The 15,635-nt window shown below is 36.6% G+C and overlaps 1 long non-coding RNA gene across 1 annotated transcript; it reads left to right on the top strand.

Moving 5' to 3' along the window:
- Positions 1-1,277: 1,277 nt before the first annotated feature.
- LOC132091948 (uncharacterized) lies at positions 1,278-2,545 on the top strand. Its single transcript, XR_009422170.1, has 5 exons — positions 1,278-1,374; positions 1,476-1,541; positions 1,784-1,852; positions 2,024-2,121; positions 2,328-2,545. It is a non-coding gene; the product is annotated as an uncharacterized LOC132091948 (long non-coding RNA).
- The last annotated feature ends 13,090 nt before the right edge of the window (positions 2,546-15,635 follow it).

Below are 15,635 nucleotides of genomic sequence, written 5' to 3' on the forward strand. Positions count from 1 at the left end.
TGGCCTATACCAGGTGACCAGATGTGCCATTTTCTGAAGACACGTCCTGGCAGATCACCTTACTTTACCAGTCAGTGGTTCTAAAACTATTTTGAGTACTGGAAGCCCATAATATTTCAGGACACGTAATATAAATACATACACACATTTATTTGTCCTACACGGACCTGTTATGAAGCTGCAATGTTATTCGATTTTTTTACATTTTTGTACCATGTCCTCTGGTGTGACACCATGTCCTTTGAACTTTTTCTGAACCACTACAAATGTTTTATGCTTTGTTGTGCATTAATATGACACCCCTAAATTATATATTTTTTTTATTAAAAAGTGCATGTTAAGCTACATAATCCTAGAAAATTTTGCAAATGTGTCTTGCTTGCCACTAATGACAGGTTAGCTTGGAATAACAAGGTTATTGATTGACAGAAAAGGCTGAAACGTCCTTTGGTGTGATAAAAAAAAAAGTCCTCCATTGTGACACCTGTACTGTCACACCACAGGACAAAGTTTCTTTAAAAATCATTTTAAATAATTAAATAATATTTGTTTAGCTCCTTTTTTATACTTTTAAATGCAATAATTACATTCATTAAATTAAGCTCTAATCATCAAAAAAAAATTATGAATCTTTAGAATATATGAAAATTTCACTTTTTAAATAAAAAAAAGTTACAAAAACATGAACTTTTTTCATGATATTCACATTTCTTCAAGATGCACCTTATACACACACACACACACACACATATATATATATGAGTGTTCGTAAAAGCAACAATACAAAATCTTAAACTATAAAAGTGCCACTTTGTCCCACTATTATGTGCAGGCCTTGCATTTTGCACTGGGCTATAGAACTACAAAATTAATTTTAAAATAGCAATATCATAATTGAATGACATTTTGAATTATGTAGTGATCTAATTCTATCCACCAAGCAATTGTATGTGAATGTGTGAGACTTATGGTCATGGTTATAGGGAAATAACAAGAAGAACAAAGTGCAGTAAACGGTAAAACTGTTTGCACTACAAACCAGTACGTTCATAATTAAGACGATACATTAAAAATAACAAGGTAAGATACAGCAGTTTGCAACAGTAAACAGCAAAACAAGCTGTTTGTACAGCTAATATAGCTGGAATGACACCGAAAGCCAGACACATTAAATTTACAAATGACCGCGCCCACTCTTACAGAAAAAAAAAGGGGTATATGTTTATTTATGTAACGTAAGCGTGTGACTTTTAATTCGTGACGTGCTTTCATGGGCGTGCCCGCGGACCGGATGGAGTTGCCATGGAAACGGAGCGCAACACTGCAAATGTCACGAGGAAACACCCCGTTTCTCGCTGATTTCACTGTTTTGAGGTGAGTTAAGTCCATAAAATTACACAAATATTACTTATAACTGTTGTTGACACTTCTCTTACTTGTATTTGACTCGCTTCTGTTGTTTATTTACTTTATAGGAATGGTTTTATGTCTTCGAAAAAGTATGTTAGCATTTCTACCGTTTTCAGACGACGTATCATCAGGTATGATAACTCTATTGTGCTCTTATTTATGAAAGTTTGGGCTTTTAATCAAATCTTCATCTGTAGATGATAGCTTTTGACTGTTTTGTTGGTAATCTTTCAATGGATGATTGGAAATTGCTTAATTTATTTAACCTTAACATTTACACTTTACTGTTTATCGATGACGTCACGTTATCAAGGAGCGCAACATAAAACTGTTCTGCGATTTCAAGACTGACAAAATAATCCTTCTTCAACAGAAGTCAGTGTCCAAGATTTCAATATTTCTGAAGGTAGCTGCTGACAGAGATGTAGGAAGCACTGAAAAGGTTAAGTAACCTAATATGCATTTTTTTCACAACATATATCACAATGAATCTGTTATTTTATTTATTTATTTTTTTGCATTTCACCTGCTCTAGCTTGTTTCCATCTAATAAACCTGAAACTGCAGACTAAATATTGTTGGCTCTGTGTCAAATTGCTTGTTTTGTTCCTAGATTCTTCAGTGCTGATGGCCTGCTGCATCCAGCAGAGTCGGAGTGAACCTACTGTAAGACAACATCTCAAAGATGCTATTGACCACAAGACTAGTACAGTAAGTCAAACCTCAAATATACAGTACGCTAGTGTTCAAAAGCTTGAAGTTGATACAATTTGTAATAATTATCTTCTGCTCATCTCTGTAGTAATTATTTGATTAAAATATGTAAAAAGAGTAATATTATGAAATATTATTACAATTTAAAATAGCTGTTTTCTATGTGAATACATTATAAACTAATTTATTGCTGTGATGTGCAGCTGTATTTTCAGCATCATTCCTCCAGTCTTCAGTGTCACATGGATCCCTCAGAAATGCTGATTTGCTGCTCAAGAAACTTATTATCAGCGTTGAAACAGTTGTGCTGCTTCATTTTTTTGTGGAAACTGTGATGCATTTTATTTTTCAGGATTCACAGATGAATACAAAGTTCAAAAGACCTGCATTTATTTGAAACAGATGATTTTGAACAATTTGATGCATGTTTTTTTTTGGTTAGTAGCGCAAACGATTTCTGTTACTGCAAGATAGCATTAGGGATCGTTTGCGCCGGAACATGCCTCCTTTTTTGAGCCGACCCGCCCAGGGAGCGCAAATTCAATCTCTAGTTTGCCGACGTGCGTCTGTGGAGGGAAAAGTCCGCTTTGCGCCGGTGCAAAATAGGAATGATAAATGCGTCAGTGAACAAAGTCAATTGCGCCGAGTGCAAGATAGGGCCCATAGAGTATGTCTACCATTTGTAAAGGTGTGTAAGTTTTATCATTTAAATTTGCACTACAAATAGTATATATATATATATATATATTGCATCAAAAAGAATCAAAGTATGGTATGGTAAGTAAATGATAATATTTTTATATTTAAGTTAGGTGTCTCTCACATTGTCCACAGTAACATTAAAATAGTGCAGATTCTATTTAATATATATATATATATATATATATATATATATATATATATATATATATATATATATATATATATATATATATATATATTTACTTTATTTAATAACGCAATAGTTACTTTCCTTTTTGTAAGGATGTAACTCAGTTACTTTTTATGAGAAGTAACTAGTAACTAACTAATTACTTTTTTGTTTAAGTATTTTATATTTTGTTCCTGGAGTTCATAAAGTTTGCAAAGTGTTTTGCACTAATAAATGTCCAATGTTTGTAAACATGATTTTTATAAACATAAAAAAATATATTTTGATTATCCATTTAATGACTTATTTAGCACACAGAAATTGTATTTAAAGTTTCCAATGCAAAGAGAGTCTTATGAAAATAATACTGTTGCACTCTTGGATGCAACAGTGTCATCTGTTTTACACAGTATGGATTATTGGATTATTTAAGTTCTCTTTGGCAGCTTACTCCAGACTTGTTTTCAAATTTTTATGTAATCAATCTCATTTCTTACAGACCATGTGGTCTGTTCACATTTGCGAAACCGACATGCACGAGGGCTGAGGACTCAGTCAATAGTGTCAATAGTTCTTTTTAAAAAAGAAATGCACCACTCGTATACAGTTGTTTAAAACAAGATAAAAACTGCATTGCTGTTTAGTAGTATTTTTTTGTTTCCATAGCATATTCACATGACACACGTTTAATGACACTAATAACACTAATAGCAATACAATCACATATTATTAATAACAATATCACTAAAATTATCTACACTGATAGAAAATGTCCTAATAATTTACTCACCCCGATGCCATCCAATATGTCCATGTCTTTCTTCAGTGGAAATTTTTAAAAGCAGCACCAGGCAGAAATTCCATTTTGGTCAAACAACGACCCCTAGAGTCGGCGTGGAGCACTTGTATTTAACGTCACTGTCGTAAATACCTCTCACACAGAGCACTCTTCACTCACGGCTAGACGTGTTGTGTTTATTCTTTGTGTTTATTATTTTTTTTCTATATGCTCCTAAAAAAGTGAATTATAGCGCCATCATTGCTCAAAGTAAAAAAAAAATCATGCATTATGATGTATGTTTTAATAAAAAGAAAGAAATTTCTTTGGCATTTCTTTCTTTTTGCTGTAGCCTATTGAAAACGTACCGAACCGAACTGAACCGTGACACAAGTATATCGTATCGAACCGAACCGTGAATTTTGTGAACTGTTACACGCCTACTAAATACAAATACTCTGGTTAAATATGTTAAATATGCACTGTTATAAACAGTGTTGGGGAAAGTTACTTTTAAAAGTAATGCATTACAATATTGTGTTACTCCCTTAAAAAGTAACTAATTGCATTACGTTAGTTTTATAGAAAAGTAATGTGATACTTTACTTTTGCGTTAATTTTTTCCCCACCTGGGCTGGGCTTGTTTTTTATAACACAAAATAATTTTTTTTGGCAAATCTAACTTTCACACCAACAGTGAAATAATAAGCCTCAGGCTGAAGGAAATGCAAATTCACACATGTACAGTAGAGGAAAGCAAACCTTTATATCTATCTATAGTCATTTTTGCTTATTTAACTGAATCAACAAAGGTCAGAAGAAAGTACATTGGTCAATAAAGTGAGATTAAATGCATAACATTTAATTTTTTATTTAACAAATTTAGTTATTGGAGGTTTGGTAACTAGTATACTAATTCTGCATTTAACTGATTTTATTAATTTTGAAGACATATTTACTCTCAAAATAATTTTTTGCATCTAGTCTTTGTCTATGTTTTGTTTTAAACAATATCAGTGCAGAAAAGCCTGCTTTGCAAAAAATATATAAACGAATTATCACTATTATCACGCCTAATTAGAACAGGGCAGGGGGCTATTGTGATACAGACGTGCTTGTAAAATGAAATTAAATCATTGTAAAAAGAAGTAATTTATAGCTTGCAATGTGGAATTTTATTTCTTAAAAAAACTTTTCCATGTGAAGTTTACCTTGTTTAAATACGTAAAAATAATAAAAAGACAATCTTTTTCCCCGCCAGTACAAACATTCTCTCGCGCACCCCTGGTGGTCAGTCTGCGCACCACTAGGGGTGCACACACCCCAGTTTGGGAACCACTGCGCTAGAGTAAAACTCTGCCTTCTGTTCAATACTACCTTTCACTGGGAAATACGTCACAGCACTGAAATAAACTTTTAAGTTAGAGATGCAAAAAGTTAAGACCATTTTGCTTTCTCTGGGGAATAAGAGTACGTTTACATCCATCTTCTTAATGTCATCATTCTTAATAAACCAACAATGCATGTTGTCACATAAATGCTAAAGTCGGACAGAGCAAGCTTTTCGCAAGTGCAAACTCAATATTTCTTGAAATGTGTTTTCATCTGGTGCAAATGTACTGTCAAAATCTAGAACCTTGTAGAGGGCATGCTGTAGGTGTGCACTGGATCTGCTTGTTTATATATTTGGATACTGCTAATATACATATACCAGTCATTACCAGTCATTACTTGAAATTAATTAATAGAATCTTGAAAGAAAAGAAAGAAAATTTTACTTTATCATGATTTTCTTGTGCTTGCACTGCCCTAATCTTTGATCTTTTTCTATCCCGAAACAGGATGCCTGCTGAAAGAGCAATAGAGGACTGAGCCAACACACAAACACACACACACACACTTTAGAGTTTTTTTTTATTTTTTTAGGCATAATTCTGATTTGATTTTGCTTTATTTGTTTTAAACATTCAATTTGTATTATTTTTTTTTAAATGAAATTAAAGTTCACTGAATTATTTGTCTTAAATTTGGAAATCATGCTTTCTATGGTATATTGCTTAATGATTTTTACGTGGATTTCACATGAAGTTACATGTTTATGTGGGGTGTAGGTTTAACAAAGATATTGGATGGGTTTCAAATCTTATCCCATGGATTTCACATGGGACTTTTAAGTTTTACATTTAATCTCATTGGTTTCACATGTGATTTTAGGGTTCACATGGGACTTTTACGTTTCACATTCGATCTCATGGGTTAAACATGGGATTTTAGATTTCACATTGGACTTTTACGGTTTACATGTGATCTACATGTTATCTCATGGGTTTCACATGGGAATTTCAGGTTTCAAATGCAATTACTGGTTTCACATGGGAATTTACGTTTCACATGTGATCACATGGGAATTTCAGGTTTCACATGTGATTACAGGTTTCACATGGAAATTTTACGTTTCACATGTGATCAGATGGGAATTTCAGGTTTCACATGTGATTACAGGTTTCACATGGGAATTTAACTTTTTACATGTGATTGCATGGGTTCCACATATGATTATAAGTTTAACATGGGAATTTTACGTTTCACATGTGATCTCATGGGTTTCACATGGGAATTTCAGGTTTCAAATGCAATTACAGGTTTCACATGGGAATTTAATGTTTGACATGTGATTGCATAGGTTCCTCATGTGATGTTTCACATGTGATTATGGGAATTTCAAGTTTCACATGTGATAGGTTTCACATGGGAATTTTACGTTTCACATGTGATCTCATGGGTTTCACATGTGTTTATAGGTTTCACATGGGAATTTTACATGTGTTTCACATGTGATCACATGCATTTCACATGTGAATTTTGTTTCACATGTGATCTCATGGGTTTCACATGTGATTATAGATTTCACATGGGAATTTTACATGTTTCACATGGGTATTTTGTTTCACATGTGATCTCATGGGTTTCACATGTGATTATAGGTTTCACATGGGAATTTTACATGTGTTTAACATGTGATCACATGTGTTTCACATGTGAAACACCTGGGATTCACATGTGAAACACATGTGCTCACATGTGTAAATGTTCCAAAAGCACACATTTCCCATGTGCAAAACGTGTTTCACATGTGATCCACATATTTCACATGTGCTTTTAACATGTTTTCACATGTTAAATTTCACATGTGCAAAATCACATGTGTATGTGGTCACATGTGACCACATGAGTTTTTGCACATGTGAAATTCATGTGTTTTTTCTGTAAGGGCAGATAAAACTCACTGCCAGTTGGAGTTACAAACACTGTCACAAGAAAAAAAAAAGAGCTAGATCCCATGTTTCTATGATATTCTACTACAAAGGTAAGATTGTGACTGTAAGGACTGCCTGTGATCTTACTGGGGGTCCTCAGTACACTGCACCAGGGTGCAAGATCCCGTCTCTTGTTTCTATGAGATTCCCATGAAGAGATATGACTGGAGTCACCAGTGGCATTTGTGGGCCAACATAGGGTCTCTGTAGATTATCCAATGGAAGAAGTGGTGTCTCCCATGTCTTTATGATATTCTGGTGCAGAGATATGACTGAGGACCCCATGGGCTACTGTGAGTCCTACATGGAACATTAATACACTGCACCACACTCTCAGAAAACTTTCCATAATTGTACCTTTAGGGGTACAACAGTTTGTCTCTGGGGCAGTACCCTAAAAGGGACATTTACCCCTAAACCAGCTGTGCAGTCTACAGTACTTGATAGGCAGGTATTTGCTGTATACCAGCTAGTATACCCACTTAAAAAAGCGTGAGGATATTTTATAACAACGTTTTGTGACAGAACTTTCACATGGTCCACTCATGCCACACGGGTAGCCAATCCGTGAGTGATAGCGTTCCTTTGGTCCACCTTGCAGTGTCATACCGCAAAATTCAATGTTACATCACAATATTTCTGTTTTAAACAATGAAGGCTAATATTAAGCACCATGCAAACTTTGTGCAAAAGTTATGCTGGTGAACGTCTTAACCTCAGTCAAAGTGAAAGTATAAAAAGTAAAAACTGACGGCTCTTTTGGAAGCTTTAACGGTGCATATTCTCTCAGGGATAACAAGAGACTTATCTACTTCAACATATGCTAATAACGGCATAACTGTCTTGAATTATTCCCTTAATATTTCTCTGGCCTTAATCTGGCCTCTACATAAAGAAAAATATTAGAAATGTGACCCTTAGCATTGTGAGGATACAGCATAACCCGACTGGAGCTGTGACATATCCTGTGGCTCCCTCTAGTGGACAGCAATCGTCCTTTAGAGGGGGCTATTTTGCTCAGCCAATGCAAGTCTATGGGAAATTTTTGATAATTATACACAAAAACTGTAAGTCTGATCAGTTAGAAAAGATATAGAAACAAACTCAGGTCAAAAGGTCTTGTGGACTGAAAGTCAGGCTAGGGAATTTAAAACCAGGCTCTTTTAAATATGCATTGAAAATTGCCAGCTGATATAACCTGGACCATATTCACATAACATCTAAGGATAAATGTAGCTGGCTAAGTTAAACGGTAGTAAATAAGTCCACTCTCCCCAGATGTAAATGTCATTGGCTGTTAAAGTCTTGTGTTGCTTATAATAAATTGACGTGTTGATATCACACAAGCAGTCGTTCATAAAGCTCTCAGTTAGATGTAGATGCAAACTGTATGGGGTGTCACTCTGGGACGGGTCAGTATGAGGCTGGGAGGGAAAAAAATCACAGTATACTCATTACAGAAAACTAGACTTCACCACTGCCCTAAAGAGTTTATAATAGTACTATCCGAGTACATTTTACTACCTTATGGGTACATATTCCTACTCTATGGTACTAATATTTGTCTTAGAGAGGGTACAAAGAAGGTACAGAAGGAGTCCCTTTGGGGGTATTGCCCCAGTGATAAGCTGGTTTACTCTTAAAGCTACCAGGTTTGCATTTTTTTTTTATTCCTTTTGACAGTGCATGGCGCAAGAGCCCACCTCATGTCTCTATGATATTGTAATGCACAGATATGCCTGGGGCCCCATTTGTATTTGAGGGCCACCAGTGGGCCTTAGTACACTACACTGCCCCAAGTCCAAATAGTCCACTACAATAACTCTATGGTTTTCTGGTGATGAGACATGCTTGGACCTTTCAAGGGTGCCAGATGTCCCACACAGGCCTCAGTGCCCACACTAAGTCAAAAGAGCCCACTCTGTGTGTTTTAAATATTGTGATGGGGGCCCACATGATTGCAGAATATGTTTCCCCAAAGAAAATAAGCCAGTCTCAAAGTCTCTTTGACTGGTGACATTTTGCCTTATGCATGAATGAGTCCACTGGGGCCCACATAGGGATTCTGTACACTTCACCCGAAAGGAACTGGAACTGGCCCCCATATCTGTGTGATATTCTGGTGCAGAGATACCTTAATTCTAGTCTGAAGGCCTTGCTTAGCTGGTTGAGGTGTTTGATTAGGGTTGGAGTAAATCTCTGCATTGCGGTGACGATCCAGGAATAGTTTATGGACCCCCTTGTTATAGAGAGACGTGGGTCCTCAGTATACTCTACTATGGCAAGAGAGCCAACCACTGTCTTAAAGATTAAATGCAGAGATATGACTTGTGATTCAAGGGCCATTGGTAACCCACATGGAGTCTCATGTGGGATCTCAAGTCTAAAAAGCCCAGCCCTGTGTCTTAATAATATTCTGCTGCAGAAATGTGACTGGGGCCGCTAGAGCCTATTGGGGGCAACATGGAGCCTCAGTACTCAGTAAAGTAATAAGTATAATGAAGCGCTACTATTACTACTATTAATAAGATAAAAAAAAAGAATAACAACATTTTGCAAATGACAACTGAAAGAACTTGTATTTAATACTGTTTTAATGGTGCTAATATTAATATTCACATGATGTATTTAAATAAATTTGCATGTACTGGGCTTAGAATTAGTTCTGTTCTGTTGGTTCAAGAAAGGCACACAAATAGCTCTACAATTCACATTCTCTTTTACAACTAACAAATTGAGTTTAGCCTCTGAAATTACCATATTATTTGAAATATCTCTCATGTCTCAATTATGCTAAAATAGATTTTTGTCCACATTCATTGTTTTCAAAGACTAGAAATGAATTAACTTTATACGTGATGTGATTTTCAACAGTGTCATGTAATTTCACTCTTAAGGGGTCTGAAAAGGAGAGATGTGATTCTTTCTGTTATTCATTTTTAGATGTCATTAATCATTCTGCTATAAACAGCTCAACTGTGTTACGCTTGCAGAGGTGGGAGAGAGCTTCCATACTTCAGATGAAATTTATTAAGGCTGATTTTCAGACAGATGAGAGTGTCAGCAGGACTCTTTATCAATTTGATTAGATTATAATTGAAAATTAGTGCTGAATTCTCTCTCTTTCAATCATTATCCATAAACAGGAGCATGTAAAGTAAAGTCAATGTTGAAAATGCCCTAGAATGTTACAGCTGCTTAAAACAAAACTTATGCAAAAGAGGTGTGTTTTCTATAAACAAATTAGTCCTTTTTTTAGAACCTTTTTAATTTTTGAATAGAACAGATCAGCTACCTATTTTTCTGATTGATGAGGAAAATGTCAGTTCTTAATGTAAATGTAAACATTTACTTATACAGTTTTTTTATATATATAATTTTTGTTATTATTGCTACATCTATAAGTTGTATCTGTTAATTATTTTATGTCACTAACATGAACTAAGAATAAACAGTTTATTTTTTAGTGGCTAACTAATACTGCAACAACTGTATTGCTCATTGATAGTTAATAATAGCAAACTATCATAATATTCATAATAGCAAATACCTGATTCTGAATTCTTATTTAGACAGTTTTTTAACAGTTATTTTAAAGCCAACCTTTAATACACTCATCAAGCCCTAGGAGGTTTAGTCAAGTGTAAATTTGTGCTTGCGTGCTTTATGTTCTTGAGCAGTGTAGTTTCTTGACTTGATCATGGAAGCATGTCAAATACAGTCCCTGTTGAGTGTCTGGAATCTGTCAATTCCTAAAAGCTCCATCATGTCCATAAGTGAGGCACTTCAGCCCATGATGCCCCAGAGAGCTGTCCCAGTGTGTTCTACATGCTTTGGGTGAAATATGTCTGCGAAAAAACAGGTAACACGGACTCGTTTTAACTTTGGGTCAGTTCAACATGTTCACTCTTAATAAGTCTTTTTCAAAGATTTTTGGAGCAAATATGGTCATAAGGAACCATTTTTGATTGAGGGTTTTGTACTGCTATATGCTATATGAGGGCCAAAGTTCTGCAGAATGTAGCTTCTGCTTGCCCCAACCACCCTTAACTCGAGGATTCAAGCAATCATTATGACCTTGAAAAGCTGGTTCATGGGACTTATTTAGGATTGGAGTTAAACTCTGCAGTATAATGGTCCTCTAAGTCTAGGATCAGGATTGGACTACCCCGACATAGATCAGAGATTCTCACTGTGGCCCTAGAGCCTTTGAAACCCTGCTTCATGAAGCTTTGAAGCTTTTTAAAGTCTTTTGTTTCAAATTAGTGGTTCAGAGTGTGCATCAAACTGGCCAAGACACATGATTTCAGCAACTGAGGCTTTGGGGGGTTAATCCAGTGAGCCATGAACAAATGTCCAGTATAGTTTTAACTGATCTTGGGTTTTATTTTCTCGGTTCAGTGTAAAAAACACGGATATATTGGGAAAATTAAGATTTTATATAACTGGTCTGATTGAGGCTGGCCCAAAGGTTTTTATTTATACATTTTTTTTAATAATATAATTTTTTCTAAATGTGAGAGGCACCGAAATCAATCCGATTATGTGGTGTGTACCCCGCTTTAGCCAATTCCTCTCAAAGACCTCTCCAAAAAGAACTTTAATACATTCCAAATCCATTAAAATATTTGCAGATGGTTTGTAAAAGCTGTCAACTGTGTATTAAGCCTGTGTTCTCATTTCATTTAGACTGTTTCGATAAGCAAGAGTTGCCAGATCTGGAGTTTCATGCACTTCAACAGAGTCAATCAATTGCTTCAGTTGAGTTTCAAAAAGCTCACCATTACTAAACACTGAATAAGCAAGCCAAAGGAACTAGTAGGGTAACAAACTAATAAGATGTACCATATGTGATAATTAGCACACTAATAAGAACAAGAACAATTACAATGAAAAACATTCTACCATCTAGTGGCCATTAGTTTGGAATTCAGCATGTCCTTATAAAGCATTGTGAAACTGCTCGTAAAATATATATATATATATTTTTTTAAAGTCAGTTCATCCCTTAAGCTATACACAAACCTTCAAACATGCTAATAAGTTAACCTGAATTCATAGAGAGAATTCAGTTTTCGCAATTTTCTTTCTCCGTTCAGGTTTTCCACTTCCATTCTTGTCATAATCCTTCAGTATTGTACTGAATCAGCATCTCTCTCAGTCCGGGAGCTTTCGAGTATTTAAAGCACTTTTGTTTAGAGACCTGTCTCCCTCATGCAGAGAACATTTGCTGTACTCTCATAGATTCCCTGCCACTGTTTGTCTATCTGGACTAATGATTATAACACCTCCACAACAATTCACCATCTGAGAGACACAAACAGCCGCGCTGCCTTCCCCTGGCAGAAATACGTTTGAAAACACATTTTCTTTCAGCTTTTCAATTTCGCTGCAGTTTCTCCCCTTTCTCCCTTTCTCTTTTTCTTGTTCTTTTCTTCTTGTTTATCCATACAGGAGTTCTAAATAGATGCTGAGGAACAGGGTATGCTGTCTTCCTGTAAGCACCGATGTTTGAACCCGAACCGGAGATGGCCTCAAGAGGCAACACTCAATCCAGCAGCCAGGGAAACTTTCGAAGCATGAAACCATTAACAGTGAATTAACATCTTTGAAAACTGATAACAAGCAGGATCTTCATACTGACAGATGGTGGTACTTGTTTGGGACCTGATCTGTTCTGAAGGTCCTATAGTAATTTGTGAGTAGGGGATATGATGGTGGGGCTGTTTCGAAAACCAGTGTAAACAAAGAAGAGAAGTATTCCGGACAAGAGAATAGAGTGGATGCTGAGTTCTTGCTTTCGTTGGTATTTCAGAACAGACTGATTCTCACGTTATTTATACAGAATAACATAACATATTAATTGTCCACTGAATTATGTGATCTGTAGAGCACCGTCCGTTTTCTCCCACGTGTGCGAGTGTTATGAGTCACGTTCACTCTTTGCACATGAAATATGAAAGCAAATAGACATATGATTATGACAATATATTTTCCGTATGGGTTTTGTATGCTGCTCATGGTATTTTTTTAAAGAAATAATGGATGTTTATGATAGATATTAGCAGTGTAACATTAGCATTATTAAACACAAAGAGTGCATGTTTCTGCTTATGAACCAAAATCAACTATAGATCACAAATGGAAGTTATAAGCACTCGGTGATAATTTAAAGTGGGTAAGCAAATCTTTAATAAACAAGCTACAGGTAGTCCAAAATGCAGCAGCTAGCGTCCTTACCATATGATAATATGATAATTTTACCTCAATTTTACAGTCTCTGCACTGGCTAACTTTTAAGTTCAGTATCAGTTACAAATTATCATTACTTACCTATAAGGCCCTAAATGGTTTAGCTCCTGCATACCTAACTAGCCTTATACCATGTTAAAATCCATCACGCTCCCTAAGGTCACAAAAGGCTGGACTTTTGATAGTTCCTAGGATAGCAAAGTGCACTAAAGGAGGTAGAGCTTTTTCACATTTGGCTCCCAATCTCTGGAATAGCCTTCTTGATAATGTTCAGGGTTCAGACACACTCTCTCTGTTTAAATCTAGATTAAAAACACATCTCTTTTGCCAAGCATTCAAATAATGCAATCTCATAATTTTGAACTGCAGTTATATCTGATCAAATGTACATTATTATTCTTTATCTTGGGTTAAACTAATTAATTTTACTTGGTTGGAACAGCAGCTACGCTAATGATGTCTCTATTTGTTTCTATGTTTTGCCACAGGATGTAACTAGGATTTACACAAGCTCCAGTCTGGATCCAGAACACCTGAGAAGAGATGATGCTGACCCCTCAGAGGACCTCAGATGATGCTACATATTGCTACAAGTGTGATTGCATCTTATAATAATTGCTGTTAATAGTGTTCATCGTCTTTAATGGTGAGGACAGTTTATTAAAACTTCCTGTGTGTTGTTGGTGTCTGTACTGCGTTTGAGCTCCGTCACTATATTTTTTTATAGACTATTTTTTACTTAAAAATCAATTTTATACACCATCGTTTCCGTTTATATAACGTGTGAATATATCCTCTATTGTATTCTACAACAAAAACAATCAGAGCGCCTCGCTATCACTAGTTTTATTTTGATCTCCCGGGTCCGCTATTAGCTTATAGCCCGTTAGCATCAGCGGCGTGGTTGCAGCTAACTGCGCTTACATTGCTAATACTCTATTCACACACATTACCACTGCTGTACTCACTGTTACTTGCTTTAATGGCGGATGAATCTCTACATTTGATTGCAGGTGGTGACACGCACCGAATGCAGCTCGAGCTCGAGGCCGTGGGGAAGCAGATTCGCGACCTGGAGGTGAGGCAGGCCCAGCTGAGAGAGCGGAGAGCCGCGCTGGAATCATCCCGGGCTGACGCTCAAAAGTCCGGGTTAAGTATATGTAGCGGGGTTGTGCACATGTCTGTATGTGAGCCGATTATGCACAGGTGCGGCTGATAATGGGGAACGATCAGCAGCCTTCATGATTAGTGGCTGGAGAGGATAAAAGCTGATGGATTCTGATAACCTGGGTTGGGAGCCGGAGCCCGAACACGACTTCACGCACCGCAACTCACGAGAGCGGAAAGACTGGTATTACTCCACCTCTGATTCCCCAGACAGCCGCGAGCTGACCACTACTTGTTTGGACGCAGTGAAGACGGCGAAAGAATCATCCCAACGCACTATATTCCTCGTATTAAAGGGAAGTGGTTTTGCGACTGTCTTACGAACGAGTGGGCTTTACCCCACGATATTGTTGTGAAGAGTTGATTGATCCACTTTCCCCTCCTCGCAGTTCCGGGTGGAGTCTCCACGGTTACCATCCGCGGAGGAACGCTGTCGACGGGAGGCGCGAGAAACCCTGCATCGTCATAAGGAACGAAGAGACCGAGACGGCGGTGATTCCCTTGTACTGTGATTTTGAACTGTGGACCGGCCGTGAGTGGTTGCGGGGCTGTTAATCCATTCTTGCATAGAAACGGGGGGTTTTAATAGGCAGACAATGGTTAGGTTGTAAGGTCTGGCTGCTCGCTATACTTTCCTGAACAGTGAATATGGTGAAAGGGTATTTCTTGGGTAAACAGTGTTTTTTACGTGGTAGTAGTTTGTTGTGAGATGTGTGTTTTTTTTGTCACATTATGGTTATTTAACTCTTGTTTTCATGAAAGTGATTATGTGTGTGATGTGATTTGTACACGAGTGTAGATTTATTAAGGGTGTGTCTACCAGCGTTGAGATAACTGTGACATTGAGACTTTACTTTCCCCTAGAGGGCGCCATATTTTTACCACTGGTTTAATAGCAGTAGTGCTACTTGTTTAATGTTTATTTGTACTTCATCTGTGATCTCTAGCGTGGTCATGGAACACGTATGTAGACGTTATTAATCTCCCTTTTTAGTGTGTATACATCTGTATAGTATGTGTTTTATGTATTGAAGAATTGAAATAAATTTGAGCCTATACGCCTTTGTCTTTTGTTGTTGTACCTCAAGAGTCAATACTAAAATTCCCGTTACAATTTTGGCGTAGT

Source organism: Carassius carassius, chromosome 18 (assembly GCF_963082965.1).
Source record: "Carassius carassius chromosome 18, fCarCar2.1, whole genome shotgun sequence".
In the NCBI taxonomy this organism is placed as follows: Eukaryota; Metazoa; Chordata; class Actinopteri; order Cypriniformes; family Cyprinidae; genus Carassius; species Carassius carassius.